The sequence below is a fragment of the Hibiscus syriacus genome, unplaced genomic scaffold, assembly GCF_006381635.1.
Source record: "Hibiscus syriacus cultivar Baekdansim isolate YM2019G1 unplaced genomic scaffold, ASM638163v2 tig00111708_pilon, whole genome shotgun sequence".
Lineage (NCBI taxonomy): Eukaryota > Viridiplantae > Streptophyta > Magnoliopsida > Malvales > Malvaceae > Hibiscus > Hibiscus syriacus.
The window spans coordinates 971,830-988,016 of NW_024063159.1; the positions used below are offsets into that span (position 1 = coordinate 971,830).

The 16,187-nt window shown below is 34.6% G+C and overlaps 1 pseudogene; it reads right to left on the reverse strand.

Moving 5' to 3' along the window:
• Positions 1-1,567: 1,567 nt before the first annotated feature.
• On the reverse strand, positions 1,568-13,552 carry LOC120167955 (annotated as a pseudogene).
• Positions 13,553-16,187: the final 2,635 nt, after the last annotated feature.

Sequence of the window (16,187 nt, forward strand, 5' to 3'; positions counted from 1 at the left end):
TGGACCGCAGAAGTTACGTGTCAGAAGGCAAATGAAGCGGGAAGGGGAGGTGGATGGTCTTGAACATGTCGAGTTGTCAGCATACCCTGAACCTAATGATATTGCTGGGCCCAAGGGGGAGTCATCTATTCCTTTTGCGCAATGGGATGTTTCCGGTAATGGGGGCTTTGAAGGCGAGCTTCTATTAGATTATGAAAACCTGAACTACGAGGACATGGAGTTTGAACCACAAACATACTTCTCTTTCACTGAGCTGCTAGCATCCGATGATGGAACGGGGGATGGATTGAAGGACTCTGATAATCAAGTGGATCCCATGAACCCTGATGTTACAGCACTGCATTGTCACGTGTGTCTGCAGAATGAACCCGCACCTGAACTTTATTGTGATGTATGTGGGTTTTTGACGCACACCCAATGTTCTCTTTGGGATGAGTCTTTATCCTCGGAAAGCAGCTGGAGGTGTGGCCGATGTCGAGAATGGCGCTAGTTGGCCCAAGCTGTGCAAGTTTTGAGAATGTGTCTTTTGTCTGTTTTGTTGGTCTAAATGATTAAAAAGAGGGAGGCAAAGCTAGCCACAGCCCACATGTGACAATTCTTGAATACCACACCAATCACTGAGGTTATCATGCATTTGGAAAAAGAGACAAAAATTGAGGTTTAGAGATTTACGTAGAAGAGCTTGAAAGATGAGGAAATGCCCCCTTTCTTGGTCTGGTTGGCATTGTTCTCGTATACAGTTGAAATCCAGGCGTTCTCCCAATTTTTAAGATAATCAGAGGGATTTAAGTTAAGATGGTATTTGTATGTCCCCCAAGTAACATTCTCTTCCACATTCTTTCGTCAATGCTCTCTCTTCGTGTAATCTTTAAACTAGACATTCCACAGTCGACCGTTGTGTTATTTGCTCAAACTATAAATTTAAATGGCTCCGGCTCCCAGGTATAATTCGTTACGTTCTTGATACGTTTAAACTTATTTAAACCTCTATGCCAATCAAATTAATAGCAAATCGTTCATTTTCATTAAAATTAGTACTCAATCAATTAACTCCACTACTGTTTAAAAATTTGAGTGAATAATGCCCCTGATTAATCAAATATTAATTTAATTTAGAAAATTTAAGTAGTCCTCTAAACATTGTTATGTCACTTAGAAGTAGTTAGGATTTAAACAATAAATCCAAATCTGATTTATTCAACCCAAAATATGATATAAATCCAATAAATTTGAAATCAAACTGAATTAAAAATCCTAATTTTATCTGAACCGATATAGATACTCAATTTAACCCAAAATCAAAAGTAAATTTGTCCAAATTTGATTTGAATAAAAAACCAACCCCATCTTAACCTATAATTGAGTTGAGATGAGACTTCTGTCGGTTTTGCTCTCCGGTTCTATTCACCGGGGAATACGAACCAACACTGAAACGCTTTTCATCTCTCATGTTCCCACTATATACTTGCTTTTCATCTTATTACAAATATATTTGGGTTTGACAAACCATTACATTGTTACAACTGAAACTGCTTCATGCCATATCTTTTACATGCCACATCTTACCAAATATACAAACCCCAATCCGGTAAACTTAGAGGAAATGAAAAAATAGGAAGAACAAAATGAAAAGAAACCCTCACCATGTCTGTGTGGAAAGAATCACAAAATGCCCGATCACCCTCGTCTCACTACGCCGTACAAACATAATTAAAGCTCATCCGTAGATCCGGCGAGCCCTTGCATCATGACTTTTCTATATGCACCTCTTAACGGGTGGCCGGAAGTGTAAAAATCAAGTTTTACAAGTGTATGCTGAACAAATCTTCATTTTCAAGATAGCAAGCCAGCTAGTATAGCTGCGGATCATTCGGCGGTACTTGTGGGGTTGGTTGAGCTGTGGGAGGTGCTGCTGGTGCTGGTGACCGAGCATTAGGTATGCTAATCAGTTGTTCCTTGATGAACTCCTTCAACCTGCCAGATCAAATATAAGAAAAAGCTGCCAATGGCAAGATTTAAACACGATCAGTTTGAAGTTTAGCTACATACTCGAATGTTAACGAAGGATCGCCTGAAGCAACTGTCATTCGCAACTGGGTTCTGTCCGCTGGATCTGTTTCAATTCTGACCTGAAAACATTACACAAGAAAAAGCTGTGAGAAGTGACCTTCCCTAGATCCCAATGGACTAAAAGTCATGGATAATTTAAGACGCCAAAAGGGCAAGTTATAAAGGCTTAAAGACTAGATTTCTCTACATAAGAAATTCAATTCAGGTGACCCGATCAGGTAGAAGAATAAGAGGACTGGAAGAAAAAATAGAAGCGGGTAATTTCAGAACAAATTTAGATCCTTTTTAAACAAGAATCATACATCTAACACAAACCATACAAATCAAATAACTACCAAACAAGGGACAATGGTAAGTGTTCCTCGGAAGTCATCATGTCATTCAATTTACCACCAAGCCCCACCATTATAATAGAACAGCCATGTAGATTGCACAGAACATATTTATTACCAGACACAACATCGCGTGCGTACTCTCTGAGTAGAAGGTAGTGCTTGCAATTAGATTGTTAGGATTTGGATCCTGAAAGATTTTGAAAAAAAAATTAAAAGGTCAACATTGCTGCTTTAAATGACAGAAGGGATTAGTCAAATGAAAGTGACTTACCAGCCCAGGACATATCATTATCCGGAAACTGTTGAGTAGATTAGCCATTTCTGGAAGAGGCATGGGTCTTACACCTCTAACCTGCACAATTTAGAGCAGTTAGATAAGACAGCGAACCCAGAAGAGGAAACGAACTGGTCCGCAAATGGTAATACGAGACAAAGAACAAGGCTTCGTTATATGATGGTTGTTTACACAGTTACGTGAAGGTGGGTGTCCACCTATATCACACTCCAATTGAAATAAAATGAGGGGACTAGTAACCCACTTATAGCAAAGCATACCAAAAGGCTAAAGGATGAAACACAATCTCACTCCCCCCAATTCAAAAACAGGACGTATACGTACAACTTCTTGAAGTTTCAATGGTGGTCCTGAAAGTGATCTCCACTGGGGGAAAAACTCCTCTGCAGGCACTTGAATAGGCTGCAGAAATTTATTCAACACGACAGGAAGGCGAAGCTTCACATTAACCTGTAAAAGGTAATAATAAGTTACCTGGTAAAATTTAACAATCTGCTAAATTTATACATAACGTATATATTATCTTAAAGTACCATATTGGTCCCAAACTTGTAGGAGAAGTCTAGAACAGCTACATCCCGGCTCGGCTGAAGATTTAAAACCTCAAGTGGGCATTGCACCTACACATATAATGCAAAAAAAAAAAAAAGTTACATCCTCAGTCCTTTCTAAAATATGACATGACCGGGAAAAAAACATCAATAGCTATTAGTGAGCAACTAGCTACAAGCAGAATGAGTCCATTTCACCTGAGCTCGAGGAGGTATCATGTCAGGCACTAATGAAAGCTCCATTTTCAGGTGAGCAGGAGGCAATATTATAGCCTGAACAGAAATGAGAGGAGCAGTATTCTTGTTTCCCAAGAAAAGAACAAGACGCACATGATGACCTCGCCCCTCCGCTTTAATGCCAATCTGAAGTAAGGTTTAGTGGGAAAATCAGCAACAACTTTTTGGAAGCTTTTACCAACTCGAAAACCAAAAATATATCCTAGAGTATACTAAAGAAATAATACAAATCAGCAGATAATTAAAACTAAAATTATGAGAAGTAAAGGGTTCGCACCTGAATGTAAGGATCCTCATATAGAACACCACTATCTTTCAGGCATAAAGCATGAAATCTTTCAGCAATATTTTCTATTGGCTGCAGAAGCAAGGAATAAAACCAAATGGTAAATCTTATAAATTATAACTTACTAGAATCATCATGCAACAATGGTTTAACTTCTTAATTATTGTTTAGCATGCTGCAGGATACAGTAACTAGTGAAAATTTTAAGCAAGTAATTGGAAAATAAATGCCCCGTACAATGACTTGAGGATATGTGAAAAGAAAAGGCATTATAGTCATACAACAGATAAACTACAAGCAAATAGAAAACCAGGGAGAACTTTCTCTAAGGTGACAACCAGCAATGGAATCCCCAACCTCATCTTCTCAAGAAGCAAAGAAAAAAATCCCATCCTTTTTTTATATTAGATAAAAGAAAAACAAAATTAAATGAAGAAAGCTGTGCCCCAGCATGAAATGCAGCCAGTAAGCACTACTAGAAAAGGCAAGGAGGATCAAAACTATAGCACAAGTTTGAAGTAATGGGTTCGAGGGCTGTTAACAAGGTTAGATAAAAAGAAGTTACAGTGTCCTTTTACACACCATAAGTAGGACACGGATTAAACCCAACTTTCTTCAATGTTGAAATAAACCACATAAAGGTTCCATTCTGATTTTTAAACTCCGAAGAAGAGATTTAACCATGGGTAAACATTATATGAGAAAATGCAGTACCAGAACTGTTTTTGTCTGCTCTTCTACAGGCACTATGGCTGAACCACCTTCCATTCCAGAGACCGCAATGTGTTCAGATTGGACAGTAGCACCAGGAGGGCCTTCAATGGCAAGTGGGCCTAAAATATCACTAAGGAGGTCTGCTGAAGGAGGTTGTGGATCTACTTTACTTAAAGAATCATTTTGCTGCGACAAAGCTTGGTCTGTTGAAGTATCATTCTGCCAAGGTAATCAAATATAATATTAATCCAAATTACATTTAAAACAAAAGCTACAAACATGAATATATATACACACAAACACATATATACATATATAAATATATATCTCAAAAACCTAGAAAACAAGTAGCTACTACGATTCCAGAAGGTCTAACCTCTGTATTAATCATGCTGGGCAGCTTTACGAGACTAAGCTGACCAACAGGAATTGGTGATGTCGCCCCATTAGCAGGGTACTGGTCAGTAACAACTAGAGCATTTGATGATTGCTGTTGAGCACGCAACTTGGTAGCACTTTGCTCTGCAGTGTCGGCCTCAGAATATTCAGCCCTTTTGATCAATGAAGACTGCATAAGTGCAGATGGAGGACATGAGCAGGGTTAGCATGGTTAACCGTCACTTGAATCAAGACTGACATGGAACGCCTAGAACTCAAAGCTGGCGCAGCCAATTCTAAACAAATATTGCAAAGTACACACCTTACGCTCAGGAAATTTAGGCATTTCAGCCAATATATCCGTCAGAGCAGCACCTTTCTGACACATTGCAAGATATTCGACAGCTCTTTGTTGTATCTCGGAATCAATGCAACTCTCATACCTGAGCAAACAAATGCAAAATTGTAGAAAGCAATTTCCATATTTCAACAGACTAGTTGAGATATTAACCAATGTAAAGAAAAATATAAAAACATAAAATCTCACTTATTGAATATTGCCCAAATCTGAATTTGAAGCTCTTGATCTGGTGGCTGAGTGTGCATCAAAATCTTTGCATAAGCTGACAAAAGAATAGGAATGGTAGTAGTCCTGAAACACGATATCCATTATAAGACACTAAAATATATGGAATGCAAATACCGCCCAAATGTAGAGAATCAAGATATAAAGGTTCTTACGATACGGTAGGAAGCTTCTCATGTAGGATGCTAAAGATTTCTTTTGGACTATACCCAGGCCTTCTAGCCAATAGGTGGCTGTATTCTCCAAGGATGTAAGCACTTACCTGAAACATACAAATACCAAAGTGAACTTATATATCTCTATCCCTGAAATATATAGATCTTGCTAAAATTCAGTGCTGAATAATATCAACTTGGAAGTCTGATTGAATTTGGTTAAATAACAAACAAGAGAAAAGGGCAACAACACTCAATGCAGCATGGGGCATATTTTGGTCCATTATACATAGAATAAGGTTAAAAATACAATCCCTTTAATATTGAGAATAAAATAACGACCATAAAATGGACATGCCTGATGCAAATGAAGTCAATATGGTGATTCAATAAAAATTCCTAATTTGGCTTGTAAGGAGGTAAGCTATGACATAAATACCAGTTTTGACAGGAAAAGATCTCTAACCTGGTAAAATATGCTTTTCCTACTGCCCAAGGATAGATAAACAAACCCATAGAAGATAGTATTTTACTGCCATTTTTTTAAAAGAAAGTAGCATGGACTATTTAAGCCATTCACATGAACCATACGCTATACTTTCCAAGACCACACAATTCATCTGGAAAAAAAGAAACACAAATTACACAAACCTTGACCATGGTCTCATGTACAGCAGGCTTGTCAATATACTCTTTTACCTTTGCAGCTGCATAAGGCTGGTCACAAGCATTAAAGTCTTAGCCCAGAAATAATCAAAAAAGAAGAAAATTTTCAGTTATAAAATACAGAAGTAAATGTATCAGAATTTTTATCACCTGTAGGTCATCGTTGTTAGTAACAAACTGCACACACGGAACCATATGTCATCGCTAATAAAATCTCCTGCCTTGTCAATTAATTGAAGGATAACATCCACATACCTGAAAGATTTAGGCAAGTTAGTCATTTTGAAAAGGATAATAGGCAATCATATGATGAATTTGAGTACATAACAGAGAAGAAAAAACCGAGGTCCAAATTTTTTATTCATAAAAATAGATGTTAACATCCAGCTTTAACCAAACATGCTTACCATGACAAATCAGGAGCAAACTTCTCTGCAAGAATGGCAGCCTTAAGTGACAGTTCTTCGCGCATTGCGAAATCAGCCGAGCTGAGATACTGGTAAAGAGATGTAGGTAATATTCTCATCTTATGCTTCAGCATTTGAATAGTGATATGGAAAATAAATCATCCGAGTACTATACAAAGTAAATTTCATGTCTACGACTATGTTACCTGCAATAATTCTTCAACGATATCCTTTGCATTTGTTACATCACACATTCCATAAAGCAAATCAAGAGCACGCCTACGGATACTGGAAATTCCATACTGCCGTCAGTCAACAAAAATGAATCTTAAGAGTGTAAAATTCAAAGTGAAAATAATTTAATTTATATAATAGAAGTTGTTTGATTATTGCTTATAGTTTCCATTTATATATAATATTCCATTATGGCTATTTTTTATTTGAAGTTGCAAGTAAGCCCATGTATTTGAAGGGTTTGCAGAAGGTCATATCGCAATACCTATGTCATAATGCAATGGACACAGGCACTTCAAGACAAATGAAGAGTCAGAGCAACATATGGTACAAATTAATGTTTTAGATCGAATTAAGTTATACTAACTTGTCGTGTCAATTAATCAGATGAGGAACTCATCAATAGACAGCAGCATGAGGCGATTTCAAAACTTTTGAATTGAATGAGCAAGGATATGTACAAGCACTGCTTATACACTTTGACATCACGGGACAAGTGATAGGTGTTACCTAGATTTGACTCTAATTATTAATGATCCCAAAAGAGAATCATTTTTTGAAATAACTAATGGATAGATGTTACCAAGATATAAGCCTGAATATTAATGTTAATCATTTTTTGAATTCTCGCCTTGGAATAGTTCTCACTCTCATTTTGAAACTGACCCTACTAATGATCGTCTGTAGGTCAATAATTATGCAACTGTTCCTTGGTGGATGAACTATATTGGCAATTTCAAAGGCAAGAATAAGCATGTTCTTTAAACACATTTTGAAAGATGCAAATTCCTCTCTTTTCCTCCTTCCGTCGAGATACTTTTGTATTTTGACGGTTATGAAAGGTTTTTTTTAATGAGGCCTCCCTTTCTTATAAAAAAAAGAAAGATGCAAATTCCTTATCGGTTGGTTTGGCGAAACCTGAGTTAGATGGAAAATTGATTTTATAGCTCTCTTATAATATTATTTTTCTAGGGGAACTCCCAGTGTGTGCAAGTCTTGATTGTATACATCTTGTTCTTTAAGCGTCAATGCAAGCCACCTTTAGGGGGAACTAAAACTGCAAAAATAAGAAACTCAACCTGACATCAGGGTCCTTCAATGATGTGATAATCTGTGCCTGATGTCTTTTGATAATCTCTTGCACATCAGTAACCATTAGCATCCTAGTCATATTTTCCTGCGACCAAGCAGTTTAAAAACTATAAGTAAATCGTTAGGTTATTGGCAGCTTTGGCACATGTGAACATAACTGCTACCATTAAAAAAGAAGATCATTTAAAAGAGATAGATCTAAGTTATCATGTTTTTATAACTTACCAAACCAAGATATCTAATATTTGGTTCACGAACAGCGATAAATTTTCCAAGAAGGGCAACACATTGAGACATCATCTCCTTTTCAGCATCAAGATGCATGACCTGTAACAAGGAGAGAAAACGCACAATACAACTTAAAAAGCAACTTTTCTAACATGCATGCTAGTTTAGAACAGTGACAATATGTACATGGTTGTATCCTATATGACGCTCTAAGAGGGACCAGGAGAGTGGAGTAAATAACATAGATCAAATCATTACAGTATGTCAGAAAGAGGCAAGAAAGCAGACGGATTTCCACTTCAAAATCAGTATGATTTCTCCTTTGTGCAAGTGCAGAGTGAGGGGTGTTATTGTCAATACGAAATACTTCTATTACATTCTTAAATATGAGCAGAATATGAATTTGTGGATGCTAAAAAGCAAAGAATGGATAGTCGGGCAATGAAGTTGATAATAAGTTTCACATGCCAAAACCAGAACTCAAAGCAAACTCACAAGTGCAAGGGCTTCAAAGAGGACAGCATGTGATGCATTATTCTTATTAACGTTTTTCACAACATCAGTTCCCATTAATATCCTTTGTAAGACCTGAAATCAGCATGCAAAGTTCTATCAGTATCAAGCTAATATTAAAAAAAATCAAGAGATGAATTCTATGGGAAAGTTAAAACCTCAAACAATGTTCTCCATGTAGAAGGATCTTCAATGGTAGGAAAATACTGGAGAGCCCTCATCGTCTTAACCTGGTAATGTTAAAAGAGAAAATAATAAACATCAGATCAGCTTTACCAAAGAGTTGATAATTTTTTTTGATAGAAATAGTAGGCCTCATTAAAACCTCCCTCATAGTAGTCCTTTACCCTTAGGCAAGAACCAACTAGCTGAAGAAGGAAAGAGTGCCTTAATATTTATTGATAAACCAATTACATAAGACTTAAACAGTCCCCTGTTACAACTGCTATCTAAAACACAGAAAACAGCTAAACAACTACAAACAAATCTTTCAATCACCCAATCCCCTCCTTTGCTAGCTTATCCGCCTCGCAATTACAACACCTAGGAATCAACCTTACAATCATCTCTTTCTCTGATACAACAGACATAATAATTACTAATAACCAAAATCATACACCCCAAAGAAGAGATAGGAAAAGAAACAAGGAAAACAATTACCAAGTAGCCTAGTGCAAACAATCTACACAGTAATCAGACCAGTTACATAACATTTTTCCAAGCTTGCGATTGAATTCATAGAGGAGTGAAACAGAAGTACAAACCTGAAGCCAGGGAGATGGGATACCATAGTAAGTATATTCCTGAGGAACATCTTGGTTTCTTGCAAGGCGCTCCAATATCTTAACACATTTTGGAAGGCAAGACCAATATGCTTCATGATTATTTGATACCAAAGCAACAAGAAGGCTCATAGAAGCTGTCAAAACACCAAGATCACGCTCATCTAAAAGTTGCGCCATTCTATCCGCCCTAAACATAGGGAAATTAAATAAATTCAGAATAAGCACAGCTAGTAATAAAGCATCCACTTGGCGTAAAGTTTTAACATTCTAGCATACCAGCCATCAACATTGACAACATCAGGGTTTTTCCGATACAGTCGTAGCAAACATAATGCAGCTTTTTTTCTTACAAGTGGTCTGCAGCTGCTAGAAAGCTGGAATAACAGATTTCATCAGTGAATTATTTTCTAAAAGAAGCACTTGAACTTAAGAAGTTTCTGGTCTCTTACAAGTAACTTTTGAACATCAGGTGCCAAGATTCAGCAAATTCCCTCCCACCAATATTCCCAACCTACAGAGTTAATTCAGGATAAGAATAGAAATAAAAATATAGAAAAAAGGTATAAAAGTAACAATAAAAAATACAAGGTGCATATAATGATAAGAACCACTGTCGCAGAACCAAGAACAATGAAATACAATGTAAATTATGAAGTGATGAAATATTTAGAAAAGTGAAAACTTCTCTTGAGAGGAGAAAATGTCATGGACTAAATCCTGCTGCGAACCTTTTGTATGCATCCCAATTAAGTATGTAATAAGGTAGCTATTTGATGGTGTAAACCAGAAATAATTCCTTCACGTTCTAATTACAAGGAACATCTAGAACAATGAGCAAGTTTTTCAGCCTTACCATAGTTAGAGCAAGGCACTGAAAAGTCTCATTTCGACCGATTATATCATTGCGTACAGTGTTGATGGCTAGTCTCAGAAAGTCATGGTTTTCATTGAGTAAACAAGAAGTCACAATGTATCCAACCTGTGATCAATTATGGGAGAACAAAAAAAAATGGAAACATGCAGATTCAGTATCATGCATAGAGTGTATGATAATTAATTAATTACTCAAGCTTCCATAATAATCTATAAGAGATTCCCATTAAAATATTTCAGAGATTAGGATAAAACTATATGATGGTTAAAAATGGTTTTTATACTGCTTCAACAGTAGCAAAATTTTCCAGCTTTATTTTTGGAGACACATAACATGTAACTGTAATTGTTATAAGCATGAAACGGAAAACTTTCATGGTAGTGCATATTCTAACGAGTGACAGAGAGATCAGATGTCCTAACATGCTATCCTCTTAGCTCTTATGCACTCAAGTTTTATTGACTTATTCTTTCTTGGGAGTTGAGGAAATAAGAAATGGTTATAGTTACTTCAGACCTTTGTTACAACTCTTTTATCATTTCATCTTCTTTGAGTTCTTTCCCACTCTTGAACAGGATGTCATTACTACAGCACGGATCCACTATGAATTTTCCTCCATTTAATCCCACAAATGTGCCTCTAATCGTATTAAAGGGCAAATGAAAAAGATTTTACCTGCTTTTCTGGATACTTTGGTGCAGATATCAAGGACACAGTTTCCATATGACCAAAATCAACATCATAGCCCAGCATGTATATATAAAGCATTTTCCAAACATATTTCTTCTTCTCATATGGTGCCAGTCCCTGTCAGAAAAATATGAACTTTCAGTAAGAAACTTCTCACTCATCTTAAGTCACTACAAAGACCTTGTCACCAAACAAGCTACAAAAAGGTTCTGTTTAAATGTTCCTAGAGGGAATGGCCAGTGTTTGGCCAAATTTGCCTCTAGGAATTGAATGTCGAACTAAAACTTCTCCTAGATAAAGTTAACTATTAAAAAAAATGACGACGCTACATTCTTGAAGCTGGACAACAGGATGAAATTCACCAACAGCCCTTATATAAAGAAATATATGGATTCCTGTAGAAGGGAATGAACCTGACATTCTAGCATGTTTGCAGCTGGAAAAGACGCTCAATGTGGAAGAACACAAATGCAGTTTTGGTTTCTTACTGACTATAGTTTATTTGTACGAACCTTTATGAGAAAAAAATGGTAAACAAATATGAAGATGCAAATTTTGTGTAAACAAAATTCCCCAACAATCTAAGAGAGTTGTTGGTACCTGGTACACAACTTCTTGTGTGGGAAACATTAATTAGATTGATAACCTTAGTCCTGTCCCTTCAACGTATAGAACATGAAAGGGGAGTGTAGAAAAAGGCCAAACAAGGACCACCAAGAAGTGTGCTCACAGGGTGAGGTTAGAAGAGATAGAGAGGAAAATAAACGGTAATTCTAACATCAAACCAAATCAAAGGCTTGAAGGACGTTCTAACATAAACAGCAGTATTTATAAAATCCAATAAAACGTTATTTGCAATTTGAATATGCCAAGGGATTGATAAGTTCATCACTTTATTTAAATGCATCTTTAAAAGTTAGAACCCTCACTAAGGGATACAGTATTGAAGTTTTAAAAACAAGCTTTTTAAACATGGTTATGCATTACAATCAATATCAACTTCAGGGCCTTCACTGCCAAACTGGTGAGAACTGACTCTGAAAAAAGAGTCGTGAGCCTAACAGTCATTCAGCAGCCAGATTGAGCAAGGTTATTACATGAGACCTATTTAATTGCAACTCTATATAATTTATGCTTTTACCGAAAGCAGCAGGTTTATTTGATTAGAGTGCTGTTGTACTACAGTGTACAGATTGTGATGCCTACCAACTATAGGACCATAGAGATGTGCATGTTAGGAATTTTTAGCTGGAAGATCAAGTTGTGAGATATTTTCGTGATCAGCGAGCAAAATACTTGATAGCATTATGAAAATTCACTCAAGTTAGTCTTCCTAAAAATTGTTAGAAGTCTTAAGACTATGAGCTTCAATCCAACCACACACTATATGGCTCAATTTTCTTGTGCTTCTTTGTTATTTTTCCCATGGTTTTAGTTCATCTTTTATTTTTCATTTTTCACTTTAGATTGTAAAGAAAATAGAGTAAAAAGTAAAGAAAAGAAAAAGCCCTAATAAAAATGAAATGAGCATATTAAAATATTCCAATATTAAGGACATATAGGTTTAGCCACAAAAAATGTGCCAATAGAAGCTTAAAATGATAGCAGTTTCCCACTCAAACAGCAGTCACTACTATTCTGAAACAGTGAAGAACATCTTTCCTAATAAATTATGAGAAATTTCATTTATTATAATTTTATTCTAACAGTCCACTGAAACTGAAAACTATAGAATTTACTGGCGTTCAAATGCATGTGTTTTAAATGAAAAAGTTACTATAGACATAACAAGCTAGTTTCAATACTTAAAAAAGTATATAAAAGAAATATCATAATGATAAACCCTAACTCAACTAAGTTCACCTTCTGCTCTCAAACAAAACCAAAATTCCAAAAAAAAAAAAATCTAGGTAGAAAAAATAAATAAAACCCACTGATTCTTATCTTAAATGAATTCTACTGGAAGCACTTAGAAAACTTAAAAAGTAAGTCTGATCACTCTGTTAGCACGTCCTTTTAAATTACAGAGAATATTTAAAAAGTTTGTTTTGAAATCCTAACCTTCTCATTTTTGAAGCGATTACGGACGTTGCCGAGCTCTTTATCGATACGTAAACGTTCTTGCTCCTTGTTCTGGCAATTTCGGACATCGCTTATAAAAACCGAGAGCCCTCTCATCCCGTGCATCGTCATTCCACTTTAACCAACCAGATCCACCTCTTCTCCCGTCTGGATCTACCTCTTGATTTTTCAGATCTCTCTCTTTTTTTTCGATCAACAGCGACGGAGAAATCGATCCAGCAATACGAAATCGAAAATTTTTCAAATATGAAAAAGAGGTGGGGTTACAAATGGAAAATTCAAATTAAAGAGAGATGGTTTGATCTATAAGAGAGAGAGAGATGACAGGGAGACGACGGAGGAACAAATTTTTGGAATAGGAAAAAGCCGTCGAGAAGACAGATGCAGTCTGGAGACGACTTTTATTTAACTCGGTTTAATTTAATTTGTTTTTATTATTCTTTTTATAATTTAGTGGTTAATTTACATTCCAGATCATTGAATCTAACTTCTACTTTCATTTAAATAATAAACTTTTAATTTCATCAATTTATATATTTAACTTTTATTATTAATAAAACAAATCACTTATATTAGCACTGTTATTTATTTTAACTAAAAGAATTTAAATTGACACTTCTACATGACATATGTTTAACATATCAGCATCAAAGATGTTTTATTGATAATTTAAATATTTTTGTTTAAAATTTCATTTTTTCTTTTAAATTTATGTAAATGAAAGATTTGAGAAATTTTAATATAAAATAGTTTAACTTATTAATTAAATATTATTTGATTATGACGTATAAAAATATATTTAAATAAAATGTCAATCTTAGTTTTTTTGTTAGAATTATATAACAATATTAGGATATGCAACTTATTTTATTAATAATAAAGATTGAATGAGGTAATTTAATTAAAATTTTGTATTCTAAATAAAAATTAAGTTTAAATTCAATGATTTAAGATGTAAATTACCTAAATTTAACACGAACCAAGCTACCTCGATGGTTAAAGGAATGATGGTTATTTTTAGTGATTTCATATTCGGGTATCAGAGACTACAGAGAATTTAAGTTTTCATTGTTAAATAGTTGAAATTCTTTATAACAAAATACTACCACTTGTAAGAACCTTAAATTAATAAAAAATATCTAAATTTAATATTATATTCTCTTTTATTAAATAGTCTCGGATGATTATAAAATGATATATATTTTTAAAATTTTAAACAATTGTCAATGCACACACACTTTAAACCTAAAATATCATTTTCTATTATCACTAAATCCCTTAACTTGTTCTTTTTCTTTTTATTCATGAAGCTTGATGGGAGCAAAATTACATTTAATTAAAAATGAATAATTAGTAAAACTACTCGTCAACTTTGATCTAAATATTTAATGTAATTATAATTTGTCTAAAAGTTTTTACTTTGATTTTGTTCTACACATTTAAAAATAAATACACATTTTAAAAAATGAATTCAGATTAAACAGATGATATTATTCATACATATATTATTATTCATCAATACAATATGAAAATGTAAATGATACTTAATGTTTCATAAAAATTAGATAAAATCAAAACTTCATATGTATAATTACACAAAATATATTACATTGTGTATTTAATCAAAATTCATGCACAGATTAATATTTAGGCTTAATATTAAGTGTCTAAATTATACCGATTTTTTCGAACAGGTGTCTAAACTATTTTTTGAATTATCCATGTGCCTGACATTACAAATGTTACCCATTTAGGTGCCCAGGCCGTCACCGACGTTAGTTTCCCCGTTAAGTGACACGTACCACAATCTAATGATTTTAAATTTTATTTTTTAAAATATTATTATATTTATAAAAAAAACCTTAATTTCTCTTAAATTATAAAAAGCCCCAAAATACCTAAAATCTCTAAATCCTATCCTTAACTCGCCGCCTCAGTCCTTTGTGTGGAAGACTTTCTCCACACAAAGTTTCGAAACTCTAGGGAAAGTTTTGAAACTCTTCGAAAGAGCCTTTGGAAAAATTTGACTGTTAGACACGAAGTATTTTATAAGTATCGAAACTTTTTAAGAAACTATATTGGAAAATTTCGATACTCTTGTAGAAGTTTCGAAACTTCTGGTCAAAATACTCATTTTAAGGTTTTGATTGTACTTTAAATTATTTTGATGAAAACTTTAAATAAAATCAATTTAGTCCAAAAAAATTTTACCCTTACGTGTTATATCAAAATATTATATATATATATATAACTTATTTATATATAATCATTAAATAAAACTTGTTCTTCAAACTTTGCGAACAAAATTTCTTTATTTCGACCTATAGGTCTTTTTAATACTGCCTATAAAGTTGTCTAAACTACTGGTTAATAGGTTGAGACCTCTTATTCAAAGAATATTTGGTCCCTTACAGAATAGTTTTTTTATCTGGTCAGAATGCTACTAATAAAATTCAAATTTGTGCAGGAAACGGTGCACTAGATCATGAACATGAAAGGAAGACATGGATCCATTATTATGAAAATAAACCTACAAAAGGCGTACGATAACGAACTGGAACTTCCTCTATAAAACCTTGCAATATTTCGATCTCCCTTAGGAAATGATATTGTTAATAATGTATTGCATCCAGAATAGCGAAATTGAACTTCTTTGGAATGACGAAAGAACTGAAGGATTCATGCCGAGCCAGGGCCTCGGACAAGGGGACCCATTATCCCCTATCTTTTTATATTAGTGATGGAAAGATTATCGCATATGATTCTAGAGGGAGTATATAATGGAAACTGGGAAGCTTTAAAAATTGCTAGAGGGACTAAAGTGAGTCATTTCTTTTTTGCAGATGACTTTCTTCTATTCATGGAAGTGAACGCGATTCAAGTTCAGAAAACTCGGGATTGCCTAAGGAGAATCAACAAAGTTTTGGGTCTAGCTATAAACCTTCAAAAATCAAAATGTTCATCTCTCTTAACGTTCCAGAATGAACAACAGCTTATTTGGCATCAATA